General features: G+C 44.6%; 1 pseudogene; it reads right to left on the bottom strand.

Moving 5' to 3' along the window:
- LOC115317506 overlaps positions 1-23799 on the bottom strand; it is a 66945-nt pseudogene that overhangs the window by 33324 nt on the left and 9822 nt on the right.

Below are 23799 nucleotides of genomic sequence, written 5' to 3' on the forward strand. Positions count from 1 at the left end.
ACTCCCGGTACGGTTCGTCGATGACCCTTTACCCTGAGAAGACTGGCGCCGTAAAAGCGTGTTCACCCCCATCAGACAAAAAGGCAGTAAAGAGACTTCTTGGACCTGTTCTATACTGCTGACGCTTTGTACGGGATTTCGCAAAAAGGTCTTCGCCGCTGACTTATCTCATGAAGGACGCCGTGAACCTCGAATGGGGCGAAAAACGACAGGCATTTTAGGAGCTAAAGTGAAGACTCTAGTCGCTCCCGATCCTCTGCCACTTGCATCAGTCAGTGAAAACACAAGTTCACACGCTCGGAAGCAAAACAGGACTCGGTGCGTTACTTCTTCAACAGCAAGAGGGAGCCGAGCGAGTGATCGCCTGCACTAGCCGCACGCTGTTGAAGGCGGAGCGAAATTACTTCACGACTGAGAAGGAATGTCTCGTCGTTACCTGGGAAATAACGAAACTCTGCCAGTACTTGTACTAGTGCACGTTCCGAGTGGTCACAGACCACCACTCGTTGTGTTCACTCGCCAACATTAAATACCCACTAGGACGCCTCGCTCGATAGAAAATACGGCTGCAGGATTTTGAGGTGACCATAGTCTAAAAAGTCAGTGGACAGCACCGTTCGAGTTAGCTCCCACCGGCTCCAACGTCGACGATGACGAGATATTTCTTGGAGCAGTAAATGCCAATTAAATTTTAAAACTTCAGTGACACGATCTTCTGCTGCGCGCTCTGATCAAGCAATTCAGAGTACGAGATAGTACAGTTCCCAGTATCTTCTGAAAGGCATTACTAATCTTACCCATTCTACAGCCCGTGCTCTGGAAAAAGAACTTCGGAGACAGACACTCGACGTGGTTTTTGGTGATTCCTTCAGGTGCTAGAGAGTATAGGCCTTCCAAGCCTGTCATGACAAGCCGACGTCCAGACACCTCGGTTACGGCGGGACTCGATTGAATTCGCAAATAGTGCTGCTGGCACAAGCTTTCGAATAAAGTTCTCCAGCACACAAGATTGTATCTTGAGTGCAAACGCCGCAAAAAACGTGTAACAAACTCATCAGGACCCCTGTGAACGAATGCGCCGTCAATTGCTCTTTTTCAGCAGATCAAAATGAAGATACTAGGACCTTTCCCAGCGTCGGCGTCATGGAACCGCTCCATAATTGTACCCACAGATTACCTGACACGGTATGCCGAGAAAAAAGCCTTTGCCTTTGGCACTGCTGCAAAGGCCGCCAACTGCTTCGTAGAATCCGTCGTTCTCCGGCACTGAACCCTCAAAGTCCAGATAACTGACCGAGGGTCAGCGTTCATGGTCCAGCTGACTCAGCAGATTCTTCGGCTGAGCCACACTATCCATCGTCGAGCTACTGTACAATCCGCACACCAAAGGACTGAGACAACGGCTCCACAAGACCATTGCCGAAATCATCTCGATGTAAGGGGACATAGAGCGCAACATATGGAACGAGGTTTGACCCTACGTCACGTTCGCCTACAACACCGCGGTTCAAGAAACCACCCGAGTGACCCCATTTCAGCTGGTGCAAGGTACAAAGGTGACGACGAAGCTCGACACGATGCTGCTCCACTGCCCCGCAGATGGCATCATTAACGACGCCCAGGTGTCACCCAGCGGGCGGAAGAGGTGCGCCTTCGCATTCAGACCCAGTAACATCTGGACGCCGCCGGGTACAGCCTTCGTCGTCGCGACGCCCACTTCGAGCCCGGAGACAGGGTGTGTGTGTGGACGCCCATTCGCTGGCCGCGGCCTCAGCGAGAAATCGTTATAACGGTACTTTAGATCCTACAACGTTATTCACCGCCTTGGCGACTTGAATTATGAGGTTATTCCCAGCAGAAACCGACCATCAGGATGCCGGGAGTAACCACTCGAAGTAGTGCACGCGTTGCCTCTTCTTTTACTACCTTCTGTTGTGTTCTCTTCCTGCCCCAGTCTCAGGTTTACAATCATGTTCAACTTACACCAGCTCGCCTGCACTCTGACTATTTTTTAGTGCACGCCGTTCGCCTCAAGCCATAATATGCACGACAGGACTGAGGAATCCTCTTGATTCAGAAGGCCCCGTACCTTACCATCTACTGTCATTTGATGTAGCCATGTGTTGATTTTTTAAGGCTGAATCGAGATGATGCGCTCGTTTTAAGGGAGAGTAATGCCACGTGAATAGCCGGAAAGTCATTCCATAATTTTAAAATATTCGGGTTTACGCTTACCCCAAATGTTCGACGCTCGAAGATTCTAAGTCGAGATACCAGAAGTAATTGATAGGGAGGCGAACACGACTTTGCCAAGTTAGTCGCCCGAGTGTTCGACGCTCGAGCATTCTAGCCTGAATGTTCTAGGCAGTGATTGTAATGATAAGAATCCCAGCGTGGGGGTTGCCGACTGTTTATCGCACTCTCGCGGTAGCGAGCTGTCACGTCGAGGCCCCTACGCTCAGTTCTGCTTTTTCAACGCTCGACCTTTCTTTTTGTTTCGGGAAACATTCGTCGGTGAAAGCTTCATTTTCAGTTTTATATTTGCCTACTATTTTCCGTCCGCGAGAATAAAGTTATGTTAGAAAGTAAAAAATGAAAGCCCTGTAATGCCGAATTAGAGCGCAGCTCTTGAGGAGAAGGAGGGAAGGGTATGAGGGTCACGTGTTCTGGGGGGGTCACGTGACCTGGGGTTATGGTCATGTGACCTTGGGGGTGTCATGTGACTCGCCTGAGGTCACGTGACCTTGGTGGAATAACGCGGCCTTGGGGCGGGGGGTCACGTGACCCCTCCTCCGAAGTCACGTGACCCCCTCCACAAGTTGACGTGGGAGTCAAGTGACATCGGGGGGTCACGTGGCCTGGAAGTGTCACGTTACCTCGGGGGGTCACGTGGCCGCCCCTTAGAGCGCAGCTCTTACCGCTCATTCACACTGGAAGCAGATCCGCGTTCCCAACGCGGTTGCGAACGCGATTGTATAAATATCCAGTGCAATTGCACGCGCACTCGATGATATCGAGTGCGCGTCCAATTATACTGAATCTTTATACAACCGCGTTCGCAACCGCTTTGCGAACGTGGATCCGCTTCCAGTGTGAATGAGCGGTAAGACGGCCGTTTCCAGCTTAAGCGGCGTCGCCGTCGGCGTAACCGTGCGTTGCATTATGGGTAAATTTCACCACTAAATCTAGCGGAAAGATTTCCCAGCTATATTTAGCGGAAAAATTGCCCCGCTAAATCTACCGGAAAAATTTCCCCGCTATATCTACCGGAAAAATTACCCCGCTAAATCTAGCGGTAAAATTTCCACGCTAAACCTAGCGGGAAAATTTTCCCGCTAAATTTATCGGAAAAATTTCCCCGCTAAATCTAACAAAAAAATGTCCCCACTGAATCTAGCGAAAAAATTCCTCCGCTAAATCTAGCGGAAAAATTTCCCCAATAAATCTAGCGAAAAATCGGAAAAATTTCCCCGCTATATCTATCGAAAAATTTCCCCGCTAAATCTAACGGTAAAATATCCCCGCTAAATCTAGCGGAAAATTTCCCCGCTAAATCTAGCGGGAAAACTTCCCCGCTAAATCTAGTGGAAAAATAACCCCGCTAAATGTAGCGGAAAAATTTCCCCGCTAAATCTAGCAGAAAAATTTCCCGCTAAATCTAACGAACGAATGTCCTCACTGAATCTTGCGAAAAGATTCCTCCGCTAAATCTACCAGAAAAATTTCCCCGCTAAATCTAGCGGAAAAGCGGAAAAATATCCCCGCTAAATCTAGCGGAAAAATTTCCCCGCTAAATCTAACCGTAAAACGTCCCCGCTAAATCTAGCAGAAAATTTTCCCCCTGAATCTAGCGGAAAAATTACCCCGCTAAATGTAGCGGTAAAATTCACCCGCTAAATCTAGCGGAAAAGTTCCCCCGCTAAATCTAGCGGAAAAATTTTCCCGCTGTCTAGCAGAAAAATTTCCCCTCTAAATCTAGCTGAAAAATTTCCCTGCTAAATTTTAGCGGAAAATTTTTCGCTGAATCTAGTGGAAATATTTCCCCATTGCATTTAGCGGAAAAGTTTCCCCTCTAAATCTAGCGGAAAAATTTCTCTGGAGTGTCACGTGAACTGGGGAGTCACGTGGCCCCCCGCCGAGGTCACGTGACCCCCAGAGAAATTTTTAGCGGGAAAATTTAGCGGGGAAATTTTTTCGCTAAATCTAGCGGGGAAAATTTTCTCTAGATTTAGAGGGAAAGTTACCCATAATGCACCGCGCGGTTACGCCTACGGCGACGCGAACGGCGACGCCGCTCAAGCCGGAAACGGGCGCCTAACAGCTGCGCTCTAAAGGTCGCATTTCAATATATAAGTTATCTTACATTTTGATAACGGTGAAAAACACATGACTCTCATGAATTCCATGTAAAAAATTAAATGTGTTATTGATGATACGTAAAAGCACTTTTGCCAATATATTTCGCTCTAACTGTTTAGAGCGAAATATATAATATACACAAACACTTAATCAACCTTAAGAAAATAGATAAGGGATACGGACGGCAACTAAAGGAATTATTACCAGACGTTAAACATAGCATATATTTTAAGACCAAGTATTTTTAATGACTGTTGTTAATAGATTTCGAGTATATCTAAGCAGTTCTTATGAGTTGTGAATGCGAAAGCATGAATGTCATTCTTCCGTGTCCTTAGCTGGTCTGCGGTATACTGGCGTGGACGGCCAGGTGTCGCTACTGCCGAGGTTGCGGCCTCCGGCGACGTAGATGCTTCAGGCGTCGCCATGTTCCGCGGCGCCCAGAGAAGCAAAAGCGGCTGCAGCTTCCCCCCCCCCCCCTTCTCCGGCAACACCTGACACGAGCGGCCGAGCGCGCGCTCTCGTGAAGCGACCGCCAATGGCTGCCTAGGAGCCGTTTCGCTCAGCCAATGGGAAAATGGGCATTCCTTTCATGTTCTTTCGTGGTTACATACGGCGCCGGCTCCGCTTCGTGGGGTGGTTAACGCTTTCGCATTAAAAACTAAATTTTAGTTCAATAGGTAAATTTAATTTCAGACTTCGAAGTTTTATTTTGTATTGATAGCGCACAAATCTGGTGGTTTCAAAAATCAATCGCTTGACAGTGTTGAATAGAATAACTGCATGTCATCAAGCTTCGGTTCATGCATGATTTCCTTATGTTTCGATCTGGATGAATGCTGAGTACTACCGATTGTTAGTAGTAGGACTTTTCTGTAAAAAAACACGGTTCTCTTTATTCCACAGAACCGGTAGGTTGAGAATATATCAGTTTGAGTTTTGAGGAGGGCATGTGAAATATCTCTAATATTAGATGTGGCCAATTTCATAACGAAGACTGCTTGTTCAAAGTTGTGCACCATTGAAATCACTCTTAGAAGTATCTTACCACTTCCACAGCTCCATTCTCCTCCTTCACCTCAACCGCCGCCATTTTCTCTTTGTCGTGGTACAGGTTACGTTCCATATATTTTCCGTTCATCTGAAAAACACCCAACGGGAACTGAATGAGGTATGACAAATTTTCAGAAACGTTATATTGTAAACAATTTAATTTTTAAAAAGACCTTTTTTTCGCGAATTTCACGAATCGCTTACGATTCGCGAAAAATAGGTGCCGCGAACAATTCCAGTAAAATGTAAACACATTGGAATCTCTAATCAGATCCCACCGCGTCGCCAAAAGTAGAACCCGCGAATAATTTATTTTTGTTCTTTCACCGTGTCTCTCTCACGCACTTACGAATTCTACGCCAGAGCGCAAACACCCTCAGGTGTTTCGCGGGCAGAAAAATGAAAAGGACATCTTTTCATCCGTCATTTCGCTGACAAGCGCGCCTACTACCAAACAACGAAGTCGACGGCAGGGATGTTACACTGGCATAATATACTTCGTTTCAGCTTCGGTCCGAGCGCGGCCGATGTTATGAGCCGAAGGGCCAATCAAACACCTCAAAAAGCGCAGCGTCATGGCGTGCTCTCTGCACTTGATAAGACTAGCCGGCGGAGGAGCACGCACAGAGAGACGGCGAATACCGGCTGGTCCTATTAACTGCAGAGCACGCCACGACTTTGTGCCTCTTTCGCTGTTGGATTGGCCCTTCGGCTGATAACATCGGCCGCGCTCGGACCGAAGCTGAAATCGAAGTATAGTCGAATATTGTAGAACACCAAACAGTTTTTGGTGGCGCCAAGTATTGTCATTGAAGATTGAACTGTTAGATGAAATGTGGTTTTAAAAAGAGCATAATTTATGTCACAATGGACAAATTAATGTAATACAAAGCAAAATATTTATTCGATTACATTTTGTAACAGTAAATTTTGAAAAAAACTGATGTCTGAAAAGTTTGTTAGACAAAAGTAAAATCGCATTACTTCTGGTGATTTTCTTTCTTTTTTTAAAAAAAATCCGAGTTGTCACCTAAAAATATAAATTTCTATGTCAATAAACGCGAAAGTTTTTTTTTTATCATTTAATAACATCATGTCAAATAAGAAACACCAATCTATTGTTAAGTATGTGAAGTGTGCCTTCCCTAAAGTTTATTAGCACGTGTCACGGATCGGGAGTCGCAATATAGAAGCTGAAGAACCGGGCATATGTTGATTATGTATTTTCCTGTATGAACGTAACCTTTGTTTAAACAGTCGTATGTTCATACCTGATGTAAAGTTTTATAGCGTTGGTATCTTATACTAAAATGAAGCATGTAACGTTATTAAGAAAATGACATTCCACGGATACAATGATAAAAAAAATGGGCTCTCCACGCGAAGATAAATTACATAACTGCGCTAACACCTTCCGACAAAAAAACGTGTTTGAGGTTATAAAATAAAATGTATGCTGTAAATCTAAGCAAAATAATATTTCGAAACCAAGAAAAAAAATCCTCTTTATGTATATGGTTGAACATTCCCTCGGACAAGCAATGAGCTTGAGCATTCTCAAGTTGCACAACACGCACGAAGAAACCCTCAGGGCGTTGTCGGTCCTCATAGTTCGGCCTAATATAGGCACATTTAAGATTGCACGGTTAAAGTTTGAACAAAATGCTTTTTCGCAAACGATTTAACGCCTACGAAGTTCCTTTTGATATGCACAGCGGGCCGTAATTGATATAAAATATGTCATAAGGAAAAAACGGTTAAGTGCAGGTGAGCTGGTGGAAGCTATTCATGATGATTGAAACCGTTTTTCAAACAACAGACTCCGGTTTCAGTCATCATGCGTGCCATAAGAGGCGTTTTTTTTATCGTGGTATGCGATGCACCCCGAATTATAAGTTATTTAGGAAATGCATGTAACAATTTGTCATATATGATACTGATTTATTCGGGACGTTTTGATTAAAATGCTTTATTTTGCAAAAACATGCCCATTCCCGAAATTAGCTGGCACCTGTAATCTATGTCAAAGGAATTTTGACAAGTGCACCGAGGATTAAAATAAAACTGAAATAATAAACTTAGGGATGGACAGAACAGCACATCTTACGACTTTCAATACAAATAGCTTCCTGCGTTGTAAGTCGAAAGATGTGCGGTCATGTTTGTCCATATATTTACTCTTTCAATTTTATTTAATTTCGCTGACGCGCTCCCGTCAAAATAAATACCCCGAGAACTTACTGCCCGATGTACAAGTCGTTTAAATAAAAAAATAATGGTGGTCACTACATTTGGCATTGCCGGATGACCAGTTTCTGACCAAATATAGCATAAGCATATGAGATTATAAGTAAAGTTTCTGAATTTACTCTAAACGGACAAAACTATACGACTAGTGTTTCGGTTTACAATCAAGCAATGGGGCTCATTTCTCGTAGGTGATGCCATTTATACCTACGTATTTGCCGGGTTTTTCTGGCTGCTATTGTTTTGCTGCATATTTCCGAAAATCGCTTCGAACTTCGGAATCAAAGGTCTGTAAGCCTTGAAACTTTTTTCATCTTAACTCAAAATCTGGCGCTACATTTGGACAAAGACCGGGCGCTCATAGTTGCAGAGTTTATTTTTGGAGTGAGAGAGCACGGTTTTCGTTTGCATTGAGAAAACCGGTTTTAGCTTCCTAAGTACGTTTTTGATTTGTGAGTTCCTCTAGGAGTCAGTTGCATATGTCGCCTCTGCTTAGTTTCACCTCATTTGTTATACATAATAAATGTGGCCGCGATGTCCTTCTATATTTGAAATAAGTAAGCATTATTTTAGCTAGGTAGTTTTTGCATATTGTGTAAATTGCGAACGCTGTTCGAACTTCCGCGGCAGTTGATAGAGAACAAAAATTATACAGTACAGAAATAACTGGCACCCCCGATTGTTTACAGCAGTGGTTCTCAAATGGGGGTCTTCGGACCTTTTGGGGTCCGCGAAGGCATTCTGGGGGTCCGTGAAGCCCTGCCTTATTAGTTAAGCTCGGCACTAAAAGTTTTATCTCTTTTGAGCTTGATATGAAGCGTTCCAATTTTCGGGAGAGTTTTCTCGTCCTGCATGTGAATTAGAAAATTCTACTTCATACTAACCCTTAGTCATACCCATTTAATAAATCATTAGCATAATTAACCTATGCCTTTCCCTTTCCCTCGCCAGGAACGGGGTCCTCCATCATCTCCGCCGATCCACAAGGGGTCCGCGAAACATCGTTGGTTCTTTACCACTGGTTTACAGCAATGAGCTCTACAGGTGGCCTACAGGGTGCGGCTGTGAGGGCTAACACATTTGACCGGCCTTGCGCATATCGACTTCCAAACTTGCATACCTAAATTGGGCACGCGAACCACTGTTTAAAGTCTGGGGGGTCCCAGGAGGTTTCAGACCCCCCACCGATTTTAACGGATGGTCTGGGACCCTCCTCCACAGCCCAGCATTACTGAAATCATAATCATATTTTGGAATAAAATAGTTTGTTTTCAGGAATGTGACATTTGGGGATTAGCAATTTGAGGGTTGCAGGTACAACGTGGGCAGAGCAAGCAGTGGGGTTTATTTTATGTGCATCTAATCAGTGTTGGAGGTAACACGTTACTAGTAACAACGTTATTGGTAACGCGTTACATTTTTCGCGACCGCAGCAACGTACACGTTAGTATTCTGAACGACTAACGAGTAAAGTATTTCCGTTACTTTTACCTTGTCGGCTGTCGAATTTCGTTACCCGTTACTCTTTACTTTTGACCAAAAATGGTGAAATCCTGTACGAGCTTGTTTCAAAATCCTGCACCAGCTTATCGCTGCACGGAACCAGCATCCGTCATAGTAAAGTTAAAAAAAACCCAAAAAACTCGCTTCTCGAAGGCGAAAGAAACCTTCGGCTACCAGCTAATTCCGTTCATCTTTTTTTTTTTGTCTTAGTGTCACCACTTACAAGGCTTGAACGAACGACTGCGTTACAGCCTCCTCTTCCCGCCCCCTCTGCTTTGTGCAGCAGACGTGGACAGCGGGGGGGGGGGGGGGGGGGGGGGGGAGCCGTGGGGAGACGTTTGTTTACAACAGTGGACAACTTGTGGCGAAGCAATTTTGTCATTTCTCTGATTTCAAAACAAAAAAAAGAAAAACACCTTTGTGGAATATTTTACCCTCGCGCTCCCCCTCGCCGCTTGAAAGCTCCTGACCCACTTTTGAACACAGAAGAATCTTTTGCTTGATTAGTCTTTAATTTCCCAAGGTTATGATAAAAAAATAAAAAAAAAGTTTTAAACCTGGAAAGAAAACTTACAAACACGAACCTTTTTTTTCACAGAAAAATTAAGAGCTACTGCTCGTAAGAGACAGCAAGTGATATATCCAGCATGCTGGTAACCGGTGTCCTGTTCCAGATAGTGAAGTAAATCAGTCTCTGGTAATAGAATGAACCGGACTATTACTAAAAGCGGCTTACAGGTGAGGGGTGTTGGTTGGCTGGTTGTGTTCCACCAGTCCTCGTTCGCATGCTGTAGTTTATAAAAGCTGATTGACTAACATCTTGGACTCATTCGGCGCGTGAGATGGGCAAGAATAACGAAAGTCCGTCACCATGGCCAGCAGGTCGGAATGAAATGTATCAACTAAAGGAGACAAAATCAGGTAATTTACAGTTTCAGTGCCTAATCTGCACGCCGAAAATTAAGCTGCCTCGCGCATCAAAACACTATGAAACCACTCTGTAAATTTTTATCTTTATCCAAGCTTGTTAAGGTGGCTTATCATACATCTCTGCCAAACATATGTCTCTGCCACATACATCTCTGCCAAACATAGAAAAGTAACGTAAAAGTAACGTAAGAGTAACGTCCGTTATTTTTGAAAAGTAACGGTACCGTTATATCGTTACGTTTGTAAAAGAGTAACGTAGCTCGATAACGGGTTACTTTTTACCAAACTAACGAGTAACGCTATTTCGTTACTTTTTTTACGTAACGGGCACAACACTGCATCTAATACATCTCGTCAGAACACCCCCCTCCCCCCCCCCCCCCACACACACACACACGCACACACACTTGTCTTGAAGGGACCCTCCTCAACTTACGGGAGACTTTAAGCACTGACCCGAACGCAGTTTCGGTTGGAGATTTACGTTTATTAGTTAAGGTCTGAGGTAGTGAAATATTAAAGATAAATCACTCGGAGCCCGTGCATTTTCCTTGTCCCATTCACGCCTATTTAACAGGAATCAGCGACCATCTTGTCATCGACCTAACACTCTCTCTCGCTGTTCCTCGAAAATCACATTATTGCAAATACATTCGTGACTACGCGAGGGCCGACTATGTGTCTATCAACGCATGCCTCGAAGACTTTTACCAATCATTCTCTGTTAATCTCGAGGAAAGAACCGTCAATGAAAATTGGACGCTCTATAAAAATAAGCTATCCCACTTAGTTGAGCGCTTCATCCCATTGACCCGCATCATATCAGATAACTGTCACCCATGGTATAACAAAACGGTGCATAGTCATGCTAACAAGAAAAAGCGACTTTATAAACGAGCGAAATCTGTCAACAATGCAGCCTCGTGGGATGCATATCATGCGTGTGCTAGAACATACAAAACCGCCATTGCTGATGCTAAAATTAAGTTTTATACTCACGACCTCCCCAACATTTTAACAAATAAACCCAAAAAGTTCTGGAAAGTGGTCAACCCAGCTCTGTCTCTTCCATTGCAGTTCATTAACGACAACGGCATCCCACTTTCAGACGAAGATAGCGCTCTTTACCTTAACAATTTCTTCACATCAATCTTTACTAAAGAAGACTTGCTAAACGTTCCCGACTCATGCCCATTAACTCACCCCCAGATGAATCCTATCATAATTGACCACGCAGGTGTATTGAAAGCAATAGAAAACCTAAAGGTTTCCTCGAGCTCTGGAGATGACCAAATTAATTCGAAGGTATTAATAAACACTAAACATATTTCCTCTGTTTTTCTCTGTGACATTTTCTCACAATCGCTCACGCTTTCCATAATTCCACGTGACTGGAAAATGGCTAACGTAATACCTGTTCACAAAACTGGTGATCGCCAACTAATAAGTAATTACCGTCCCATCTCTCTCACCAGTGTTCCATCTAAGCTCATGGAGCATATACTTTACTCAAATATAATAAACTTTCTTGACTCTCATAACCTTCTTTTTAAACATCAGCACGGATTTCGTAAATCTTACTCTTGTGAAACCCAGCTAACCGCCTTCCTTACTGATATTTACTCAAGCTTTGATTCGAATATTCAGACCGACGCCATTTTCATTGACTTCTCCAAAGCATTTGATAAAGTACCCCACCAACGTCTTTTAACAAAGCTTAACGATATTAATATTCATCCCTCTGTTGTTAAGTGGATTTCTGAATTCCTAATTAACCGTAAGCAATATTCCTCCGTTAACAACGTAAAATCTCCCACCTCTACCGTAACGTCAGGTGTCCCCCAGGGAACCGTACTGGGCCCCCTTCTGTTCCTAATCTATATTAATGATCTCCACCTTAATATCGCTTCTTCTGTGCGGCTGTTCGCCGACGATTGTGTCATTTACCGACCCATTCTTTCAAACCATGATCACCATGCTCTCCAGGAAGACCTAGAGTCTGTAATCCATTGGTGTGAAAAATGGCAGATGACATTAAACTTCAATAAATGTAGATCCCTATCAATTTCCCGCAGTTCGCGTGCCACACCATTTTCGTATTACCTCTCTAACACTCAAGTAATAGCATGCTCATCTTATAAGTACCTGGGTGTTCATCTCACCTCTGACCTATCATGGACTACTCACATAACTTCTGTTGTTTCTGATACTAACCGTTCTCTCGGATACTTGCGCCGTAACCTTAAACTTGCTACACCCTCCGTAAAACGACTAGCGTATACTACTCTTATAAGATCGAAATTAGAATACGCCTCATCTATATGGTCCCCATGGCAGTCCTACCTTGCAAATAATCTAGAATCCGTCCAAAACAGAGCCCTTCGTTTTATTTATAACAACTACTCACCATATACCAGCATATCAGGATTACGCCAATCAGCTAACCTTCATTCACTTTCCCTTCGCCGCCGAGTATCACGCCTTTCTCTCCTCCATCGAATTTTCTATCACAATAGCCACCTTAAAGAATCACTGCTATCACCTCCCCATCGTATTTTCCCGCGTCTAGATCACCTATGTAAATTACGTCCAATTCGATCATCAACTGTTTCTCACCAGACTTCCACACTACCATTGGCCATCGAGGATTGGAATTCACTACCTCATAACATCGTTTGTATTAATGATACTACTAAATTTGTTGAAGCCATTACCCTCTTTTTATCTAACCTACCTAGCTAGCTTACAGTGTTATAATTGTGTTTACTGTTCTATTTGTTTTTGTTCTATTGCCACCCCCTTGTATAATGCCCCACGGGCCCTCAAGGAAAATAAATGATGATGATGATGATTTGTCATCTGCACACTGGTTTATGAGCTCGCATTCGAATGGCTTCCGAAGGGCGAAAACGCTAAAAACCAGGAGCAGAACTAGCAATGGGGAAAATAATCGAGGCAATAATAATTTTAACAAAATATATTAGCAATGACCACCTGGGATTATGCTCCTAAACCACTGTGCAAAAGACGAAAATCTAGTGCAGGACATAGTAAATTCACGACCACCGTTTTTGCTATTTGTTTAATGTTTTGGCACCTCTGCCTTCAGCTCTAAAACAAATACACATTGCACTCCTTGCGAAACTACGTTCGCGTACGCCAATTCAGGTTTGTACACATTTGAAATTTTAATTTTGCGAGGGGTGCCAACTGTCTATGAGGAAACAGCTTGAAATTGAACACTTATAGACCAAATGTGTTAGTGCTGAATGACGCAATATCTAAAACAAAATCTACGGGAAGTACTTGCGTACTCGGGTATTGAAGAAGACTTCCGTACGTAATTTTTAATTAACAGTTTTCTTGGTATCCAAATAAATGTAGTGACACGCGTTCCTTCTAGTTAGACAAACGGTGCATTAATCAAGATTACGGGTGTCTTGTCAAAGATAACCCTGATTCTGAATCATTCACTGTATGTCACACAACACAGACTTAGGTGCATCAAGTATTTTTCTCATCGCTTAGAGCTGATGTACACGAACATTAAAGTTAGATTAATATGGTTTATGACATGCATTCAATGCTGCTTTTTGAAGTACAGTTCATGAGAAGAATGTGGACACTATTCTAATTGCTGAAAGAGATATTTAACCCTGATAGTGGAGTCCTATTCTTCAAACTTTTATATTTATCTGGTCTATAAGGACTCTGCAGCCAAGAGATGTCAAAGTTGATGTAAAAATAAACATGATAATATTTCTCACGAATCTGAACATTCTGGTGCCAAAACTCAAGAAAGTGCCCAAATTGGACCTCATTGACTGGTTATTCAGTTGTTCACCTGTATCTTTCGGCCTCAATCACCGAGCAGGGACTAGAGTTAAGCTTCATTACTTGCGGTTTTGTATTCATATGGCTGATTTGGCCTATGCATGTTACGTTATCGCTCCTAAGGTAAATTAGTGAAAAGTCCATTTGTGGCTTTCCTCCGGTTAGTGAGGGCGAATGCAAAGTACCGAAGCCATGTCTGGCCTCCTGGAGCAAAACACTATTCAACACAATTTATGTGCTTTGATATGCCAAACTTGAATCAAGCTAGCTTTTTCCTTCCGCGGTGTTTGGGGGAGCGGAACGGGATGGGCAAAAGGATGTCATAAAACGAATTTAGGAGGGAATTTGCAACAAATATTTTCAGAGCTCTATTTACTACTCGAAACGAATATGTCGTAAGCGCCAGCGGGAGCCCGCGGAAAAGTGGCCGCTATAGTCACGTGACTGGCTGCTATAGTGACGTGGTGCTTGCGCTCTTTCGAGAGCTTCATATGGGATCTCAAAGTTAATTAATACACTTCGTTTGAAATGCAACAAAAGATCGCAAGCAACACGTGATAGACCTGTGCGCAGGTCAGAAATTGACGGTGGTGGTGCGCCGCAGTGTACCCTTCCGGTAGCGGCGTGGACAGAGGCGTTCAGCAGACGCTCCACACCCAAAATGTGGCGGCGACGCCGGGGTTCCGGTGATTTCACTGGCGGCGCTGAACGACTCCGGCGTAAAGCAGGGGACAAACATAAGCGGTGAAAACGGGCACCAGCATCTATGGCAACAGGTCCTGGAGTCTGTACGTCGCTGTAACGTGCGCACCTCGCGGCGCGGTGCCGCTCCGATCTGGTCGGCCGGATGTTAACGCGCGGTGCGCCTAGCCGCTAGCGCCGGAGAAGCAAATATGGCGACCGTTTGTTTGATCGGTTCGTTTGGGCTTTGGTGCTGCGTGCGTCGCAAACTTTCTCGTGAGAACAGTGTAGTCGCCTGCGAAGTTATTTGCACTCCCGGGGGTGACACGGAAGGTGTTGTGAAATCACCATCTCAACTAGCAACAGACCAATCTTCACGAACGACAACGACGGAGGCGAGAAGCGGCGGTTTGACTCCCAGTGAGATTGGTTTGGTGCTGGTGGCTTGAGTTGAAGGTGGGGAAACTGTTTGCCGGCGCGTTACTGCCACAGCCGATGGAGGAGGTAACACAAGGGGCATAGAAAGGAATGCCTACACGATGCACTTTGTACAGGAAAGACCTTTGGCGATGTCAGGTTTGTCGAGCCAGCCATTCGATGCCACCGGGAAACGAAGAAACGTGTTTTGTGGTTCAGAAGTTCTCTGCTGCGTGAGTACTTTGGAGTGCGTTGGAGGTATTTACTCTCATGCATGATGTTTGTTATGATGCACGGGAATAACGCTTCGCAACTGTTCAGTTGACTGTCACTGCCATAACACCTGATAATTATTGCATTCGGTGTGACTTCCTTGGCATAAAGTCAATGAAGCCTCTCCGTGTACTTTCGAACAGAAGCGCCAAGACTCTCATGAAAACCGGTCGTGTCTCATACAAGCGATTTGCGCTAGCCTTTTTTGTCCAATCTGGGCCTCTTCGGACCCCTGAATGCCTTCGTGGCGGCGTTCTGGGGTCCGTATACCTTTTGCGGTGCATTTTCTTCAAGACTGACCCGCCCTGCGCCTCCAGTTGTCTCAGCGAAGTTGGACACGTTGCCATCAATTTTGAAATATATGTTTATGCAGTCTACACAATTATTAATTAAAACGATTTTTATTTTTTTTTATTTGAAGTTGATCGGGTAAAACCAAAAAGCAAACACGACGGTGGCAGTGCTGTGAACATAAGTTTTTCGGTCATGTTTTCTTCGACATTATTGCTCTAAGAGTGATATAATGGTAGCACATGAACGTTTATGCCTTCTTTTTTTTACTTTTAATCTGAATATTTTAGTTTACATTTTGACCATAAATAATGTGTTAGGGGCGAAGTTTCTTACGGTCTAGCCTTCTCCGTCCGTCAGTCCGTCCGTGCTCACATAAAAAAAAAAAAAAATTTGCGCAGTCGACAGGATTCGGACCTGTGCGGGGAGACCCCAATGAATTTCTAGTCCATCGCCTTAACCACTCGGCCACGACTTCGGGACGAGTACAGGGTTCTAAGCAACTCAAGAGCTGGGGTTTCTGTCATGAATGGAACATTCCATGTAGCCGCTCAACGTCTGCACAGGAGAGGGCGCTGCGGTCAAATGCGTATATAATCGCGTTAAACGTTGCATGCATTGGCTCAACGTTTATAGACTAGAGGGCGCTGCGGTCAAATGTTCAAATGCCTATATAACCACGTTCTATACCACCCATCTTCTTTCTGACATGGACCGTTGACTTAAGCGGTGGAGATGCGTTCCCTTGGCTTCGAGCGGATCCGAGCTGATCCGCTCGAACAACCAGTGGCTCTGCATTTCACCGACCATAAAGCAGTAATAATGAAGTCGAAACGCAACCCGGAACTCAGCACTACCTATGAGCAATAGAAAAAAACCAGCACCATCAGCACTACCTATGAACAACAAAACCAGTATCGTCAGCAACACCAGAGCTTCGCCCCAATCAACATCATTCACCACGTGGAGATGCGGTCATTTTTGTTTTAATGCGACGTACTGCCAGTCACTCTACGATCGGTGCCAATGGTGGCACAGCAACTATGTACCGATCGCGCGACGGTCTTTTGCGTGCATGTGTCTTGGATACACATACATCTCCCTGTGTAGCCAGGTAGTGCGCCATGCGTAGCGCCGCGCTACGTCCAATTTCGTCGCTCATGTGTTACATGCTTAAGGCAGGGGAAGCAGCGATAAAAAGGGTCGCCGCGCGGCAGCGCACTGCTGTATCCATAGCAACCGGTGCAGGCGTCCCTACGTAACTTTCGCGCGGCGCCGCGGCGCTCGGATCTGGTCGATACAGATAAAGCTGTTCGGTGCGCGTGTGGTGCGCCTAGCGGCGAGTGGCGAGTGGCGCCCTGCGCCCAGTTTCAGCGCTCGCGTGTTCCATGCTTAACTTTCTGCGGCGGTGGCGCAGAGCGGCGGCGCACAGGCCTACCACGTGACTAGCGGCGGCTCCAGCGGGCACCAACTACAAATTCCTTCGCGCTGTAAATATAGCTTTAAACATTTTCTTTGTTTTATATTGAATGATTACATCCTTTCCCCATGTAGGCTGCTTAAAAACTGTTGTCGCCCTTGCTTTTTTTTTCTTTTTTTTTTATGGCAGTGCATAAAATTAAGCATGCGTCTTCTTAAGCGAACTCTGTTACCTAAGCGCTGCGCGTGGAGTGCATCGCCTGCAAAGTGGGGTTATTTTTTTTAAAGACGTGCAATTATGATTCACGGCTCTATTTCAATTGTAAGAAATGTTTAAAATACAATGCTTACCGGAGTTACAACTGGCTCCTTGCCACTGAGGTCTGTTAGAACCAAGTTTTCCGAGAGTATTCAACTTTTTTCTAAATTAAGTCTTAAGCCTTCTTTAATGTGGATCACTTTTTCACTCGAAAGGCCTCTGCTTTCAAGAAGCTTCGGATAAGCAACTTCAAAGTTTCGGGATTCACCTGTAAAAACAACAATAAAGCTGAACTTAATAGTGAAATACAAAACCTCTTTACCGTCCTACAGCAATAGTGACATAAATATTCCCGCGAATATATTTAATACATGGTATTCGGGTAACTTCGCGCCGCCATGATATGTTGCAGGGGACACTTCCGGTTAGGATATTGTTTGCACGTGTTTAAAGGGCAACATCACTGCTCGTGATTTTCGCATTTAAATCTTTCATTTGATATGCTTACGCATCTACTGGGCTTTTGAGTACTGTTAGGCTTAGCAGTTGACAGAACAACTTAACTGTGGAAGATCCTCACGAAAGAAAAGATGTCACGAGCCTCCGCCTTCGGGCTCGAGAGGTCTTCAACGCGCGCCACGATTTCACGCTGAGTACTCTATTACGCATCTTGGCTTAATTTTAAAATAAAAAAAAGCACACATCCGACTCTTTTGGACAGCGAAGAATTTTGATCGAACGAATTACAATTTAATTCTTATGCAAAAAAATATTGAATCGAAGGTTAAGTAATATTCGCCACTTTAGAGCATACGGACGTCGAATAATAGAACTTTATTGCATGAACTGAACCCAGACGTTTATGACACAGACCAACATGGTACTGCATAAAATATTTAAGAAATAAAATACTAGTTTTCGTTTTTGCTTTTGTTTTTTAGAGAAGAATCATTTTATGTCGTTAATTTGTTGGTGTATTTAAGCTTGTGAACAGATGGTTTACGCGATATTTCTGAACAAACTCCAGCAATATCCACCGTAAAACTACGAAAACAACGTCAATGATAGGAGATTGTGTGCGCTACGTGGAACTGAAACCCAAGTTCAGTTCCACGTCAATTTCAGACACGTCACTGTTGAAGTTAGAGAACTTAATTTTTCTATCCAGTATGCAATAAAGCGTCTCTTCGTGGCACGATTCAAGCCTGACCTGAAACATGACATAATACCACTGGTGCCATCCATTCGATTTTATCACTCGCTCACGTCGCCAAACAAAACAATTAAATTAAAAAAATATTGTTTGAAACAATGGGGCATATCTAGGGCTCCGTTTTTTCGGAGTTTATTTTTCGTGAAATTCGGAGGGTGTTTTTCGGAGTTTAAATTTTAGAGAAAAGTCGGTGTTTAGCGGAGTTTATTTTTCACCATATCCCCAGTTCTCCGAAATTCGGAGATTAATTTCGCAGTGTTTTTTATTGAAAATAATAAATAATAACCGGATGCAAACGTACGCGAGATAAAAAATAAAACGCGCTTGCATCAATTAAGATTTCTTTAGTTGAATTTGACTTTGGTGGTCATTGACAGTACTAATTTGTCCCATCACAAAAGTCGCACACAAATGTTGCTTTGATAAACGTCGATACCTTAATATCAATAAACTGCCAGAGAGAGCCGCAAGGAAGCTTGTAGTCATCCCATCAATCTATCCCGCTGCGGCGCGAGGTGGATGTAATAGAGAAGATTCAACCGCCCTTCTTCCCTACTTTATGCAATCTCAATGGTCCATTGCTTTCACTGTTACCCCCAAAAACATACCATCTCTTTTCTCTAAATCCCAAATCCCATGGCCCAAAGTGGAAACCAAAAGAGTGGCTTTTGTCTTGACACGAATGGTACGATGACCTGTTTCCCTGAACCATGCCTTGACGACACAAGCCGTAAGACCCCCTTTTGGCAACGGTCCGAGGCTTGAAAGATAATTATGGTGTCCTTTTCCCAGGACCATTGAGCCTGCGCTGCCGAAAATGTAAAAAAAAAAAAAAAAGAAGCAGAAAAAAAATTTATCGGGGGGGGGGGGGGGGGGGAGGGGAGGGGGGAGGGGGGGTGGCATGGGCACATAACAATTCGGAGTTTATCGGATAAATCCGAATCGCCAAAAATTTTGCCGGCGGGTGTTTTTCGGAGTTTTTCGGATTTATTCGAAAACAGAGAGCCCTAGATATATATCAGAGAGTGTCGCGTAATCGTAACAAATCGGACGCGAAACTAGTTTTCTAAGCTTATCGCCTGGGTTCTAGAATATGAAAAAAAAAGCCTGTCAACATCCCCGTCAAAGACTGTCCCCCCCCCCCCCCAATGAATATCATTCACGAGATTTCCGCAGGAGATAGACATTGTAACAATCGCGCTATCTCCCCTATACTCCGCGACATCTTTTCTTGGCAATGCAGTAGAATGTACAGGCCCGCGTCCCCTCTCCCATTTTTAGTGTACGCAGGCTCTCCTCCTCTCCTCGGAAATGGGGGAGGAGAAGAGCCTGCGTACGCTCAAAATGGGAGAGGGGACGCGGGCCTGTACCTTCCACTGCATTGCCAAGAAAAGTTGTCGCGAAGTATAGTCGTCGAAAGCACGCCACTTGATTTTTTTGCCTGAAACAAGCGCCATAATCATACACATGGCGACGGCTTTGTCCCCAGTCAGGAACCTCTCTACTCGTCGTCGAAAACGCACCACTCGCTTTATCCCGGTCCCGATTCAAGCACGAGTGGCACAATCCTTCACAGAATTCTTCAACTACGTCCGAGAGGCGTAGCTTACTTCCGCTTTGGCCAGTTCGAAGACTCACGGCGATGCCGCGCTGTTGACGAAGCGATGTTGTGCTCGCACACTCTTTCCCGTAGGGGCTGATTTATGGGTCAGGCCTGGAGGGGGGGGGGGGGGGGGGGGGAAGGGGGGGGGGGGGTTAGGTATTTGGCTAGAGGAGGCGAGGAAGGATCAGGAGTTTGATGCGATATGACGTTACAGTTGAAACGTTGCCCAGATTTATTTTGCTGACCCAATGTTTGCTATGTCACCAAAAATTAAACTTTTGGCTGGTGTATATCAAGATTTTTTTAGAACAAAGCTGACCTTGCAGAGCTTAAACGGGGGGGGGGGGGGGCGTGTAACTTTCTGGACACAGTTTGTCCTTCATATAGGTGTGCACGTCGACGTTTGTGTTGAGATAGCATTCCATTTTAATTTGATTTGGTTCGCCAAATTTTACCGATTAACCGGTAAAACATTAACTGATACTGATGCATTCGACCAATAAAAGGTCAGTTAATTAATCAATTGCCCAGCGCTCATGATATACAATATATGCGCAGAGTATACGTATAAAACATCTGCTATTTGTAGAAGCCAATGTTTGATAAATATATAATTTTGTCGCAGCTGTTTAAACACCTGCAACTCGCATTGCTCCTCTGAGCCTTTCAAGTTCGCATTAACCCTTTCAGGACGGCTTTTTGTTTCTAAAAACTTGCTAAAAATCCTGAAATTTTTTACTTCTGCAAATGGTTCAGAAAGGTTTATAAACCAGAGCCACGTGTCAAATTTTCGTGAAAAAGGCATGATTTAATATTAGCATAGCAGAATAACAAAAGGTGGGCTTCACTTCACACACAAGGTGGGCTTCACTGCACAACAAAAAAACGTGTATAACAAAACAGGGAATAAAAACTGTCTCACAGCTTTCCACAAAAACAGGCAGCTTCTGTGCAAGAAAGAACTAGAGTTTCATAGAAAATTAAACGTCTGCGCTTGTGTGAAACACACGGAAACATTGTATTACGCACAAGGCCACGCTGCAATCAGGGCACCATGTCCTTGTTTCTTTTCGAGCTGACTTGGTCTTCGTGCAAATGACACACCGTCTTGTCGGGTTCGTTTTTTTCTCTGTTGGCGGTAAGTAGTCCGGGAAATGTCGTGCTGTAAGCCTTGTCAAGGAGTGGTCAGAGGCACTACCTCTTCTCCGTGGGCCCACATTGTCACAGTTTTGCTGTATCACTCCCTCCACTAAGCTCAGTCTAAACTCGAGACGACTGATAGAATTTCCGCTCTTCGTGTATAATGCAAATGCATTATAAATCACCATGTCCACTAAATGGCGAAACAACTTTTTGTAATAGGTCTTTTGGCCATCTCGTGCACTAGGGTAGTAAGAGAGGTTTTGGTCGCTTTTATCCACCCCGCCCATGGTGTTGTTGTAGTCCATGACGATGATCGGCTTTGAAATCACTTCGCCTTTCCGATTGGTGACATCAGTGCTCCCTGCTGAATGTACAGAGCTCAGGAAAGTCACAGGCTTCTTGTCTTTCCACTGGAGGCATAGACACTTGCCTCTTTGAAACGCCTCTATCTCACCTTTCTGAAGTCGTTTTGTGTCAAAGTTCGGCATCTCCTTTCGATGGTGTCTGGCTGTGCCGTAGACATCAGTCTTGCGTGCGATGAGCTTGTCAACAAGCTCCGGGGAGTTGTAGTAATTGTCTACTGTAACACAATATCCTTCGTCCAACAGCGGACCCATGAGTGATGTGACCACACGCGTTCCCATGGCTTCGTCTTCGTTACCACAGACAGATCCTTTTCCAGTGTACAACATAATATTCCAAATGTATCCACTGGAGGCTTCACATAAAACGAAGAACTTTAGGCCAAAACGAGCACGTTTCAAGGGCATAAATTGTTTCCAGGAAAGTCTTCCTTTGAAACGGAGCAGGCTTTCATCGACGTACACGTCCCGCTCTGGCGTGTAGAGTGCCTGAAATTTGTCAACGAGCCTAGTCAGGACAGGCCATAGCTTCCGAAGTTTCGGATAAAGGTGCTGATCGTCCGGTGACTCGTTGTCCGTGAAGTGCAGAAACTTTATCAGGAGGAAGAACCTATCTCTGCTCATTGTGTCGCCAAAAATTGGTGTGCGGAGGATCTCTCGCGTCGACCAGTAGAACTTCACTTCAGGCTTGTCGATCACTCCTTGCAAAATGATTAGTGCAAGAAACACCAGCAGCTCTCTTCTATCGGTCGGCTTCCAAGCTGTTCTGTGACCAGCCGTGCGCTGGTGCGACCGAAGAAACTGCGTCGCGCGGCGGTTGGTTTCGGCGACGATGAGATCAACGAGCTCTTCATCAAAAAACTGAAGGAAATACTCCACAACTCCGCCACCCTCGTCTAGTTGGACGTTGATACGAGGAGAGCCAGTGAAAGGAAATTGAGGGGGTGCACGAGGGATATTATTCATGTCAATTTTCGACCAAACACGTGAAGAGTTTATGTCGTCAGTGCTCTCGTCTTCACTTTCATCGGAAGTGAGGTAGTCTATCCAAGACTCACCGGAGTCAGAGTCCAGTTCCACATCGCTTCCACTTGAAGAAGACGAAAAAGTTTCCGAGTCCACAGTTTTTCTTCATTTTTGGCCCACGTGAGGAATTGTCGACTCGTCCTACGTGGGCTGCCATTTTTAAAGCAAAAGGTAGCCAGCGCAACAACAAAAGCCCCTGTTAAAAAAAAAATTCTTTCTACGGGCTCCTTACGCCTTCTGGTGCCTTTTCCAGCAAGTGCAGGGCAACGGACGAGCTCAAGACGTCTTTAGGTTCATATCACCAGCGAAACTATTTTGGACGAGCTGGGCTCGTCTTCCGTATTTTTCGCAAGTAAATGACTGACGAGCTGAGCTCGTCTCCCGTACGGAAAGGGGGTGCTATAAATTAACCAGAGCTTACCGGGTGGAACCAGCTGATAAGACGAAGGGAGGAGTAGATGAGAAAAAACTACCCACCGCTGAACTACCAACTAGCTAACGTATAGTCATCTTCTTCTGTTAATTTTGTTCCTCTCTTCTGCCGTTTCTTAATCATTTTTGTTCCTTTCCTCTTATATCTACTGAGCAAGTGTGCTGCTGGAACAGTTTTTTTCTATGTTGCAAGGTGATTGAAGGGAAGCTCACGCAAGGATCTTATTTTCCTTCTCTAGCAAGCAATCTCTTTGGCAATCTCATTTTTCTGGTATCCGAGGATGTGAACTTGCTCGAGGTTTGCATTGCATTTGCATGATAGACAATGAGCAGCTGGGCGCCCGGGTGCCGTCAAGTTTTTAAGGTTGGCTGCAGGTTGTCGTGCTCGGTCGTTTATACATCACTCCGATTGACCGATACAGCAGCTTCGGGATTCAAAACAGTGCAAAATACGAAGGACCAGACAAAAAACTAACACGGACGCAGCGCTGCGTCCGTGTTAGTTTTTTGTCTGGTCCTTTGTCTTTTTGCGCTGTTTTTAAACCCAAAACAATGCTGCGCCCATGTTTATTTTGCGTCCTGTCCTTCGTCTTTTTGCGTTGTTTTTAATCCCGAAGTATGACCAACTCGCCCGAGCCTCAACTTTAGCATCAATACAGCAGCTCCCACATGTCACACCTATGTTGTAAATGGCTTTATTTGTGCACAGAACATAGTTTGTTTTATGTCTGCGTCCACATGGATTTTTATTATT

This window comes from Ixodes scapularis, unplaced genomic scaffold (genome assembly GCF_016920785.2).
Source record: "Ixodes scapularis isolate PalLabHiFi unplaced genomic scaffold, ASM1692078v2 PGA_scaffold4__175_contigs__length_147842914, whole genome shotgun sequence".
Taxonomy (NCBI): Eukaryota; Metazoa; Arthropoda; class Arachnida; order Ixodida; family Ixodidae; genus Ixodes; species Ixodes scapularis.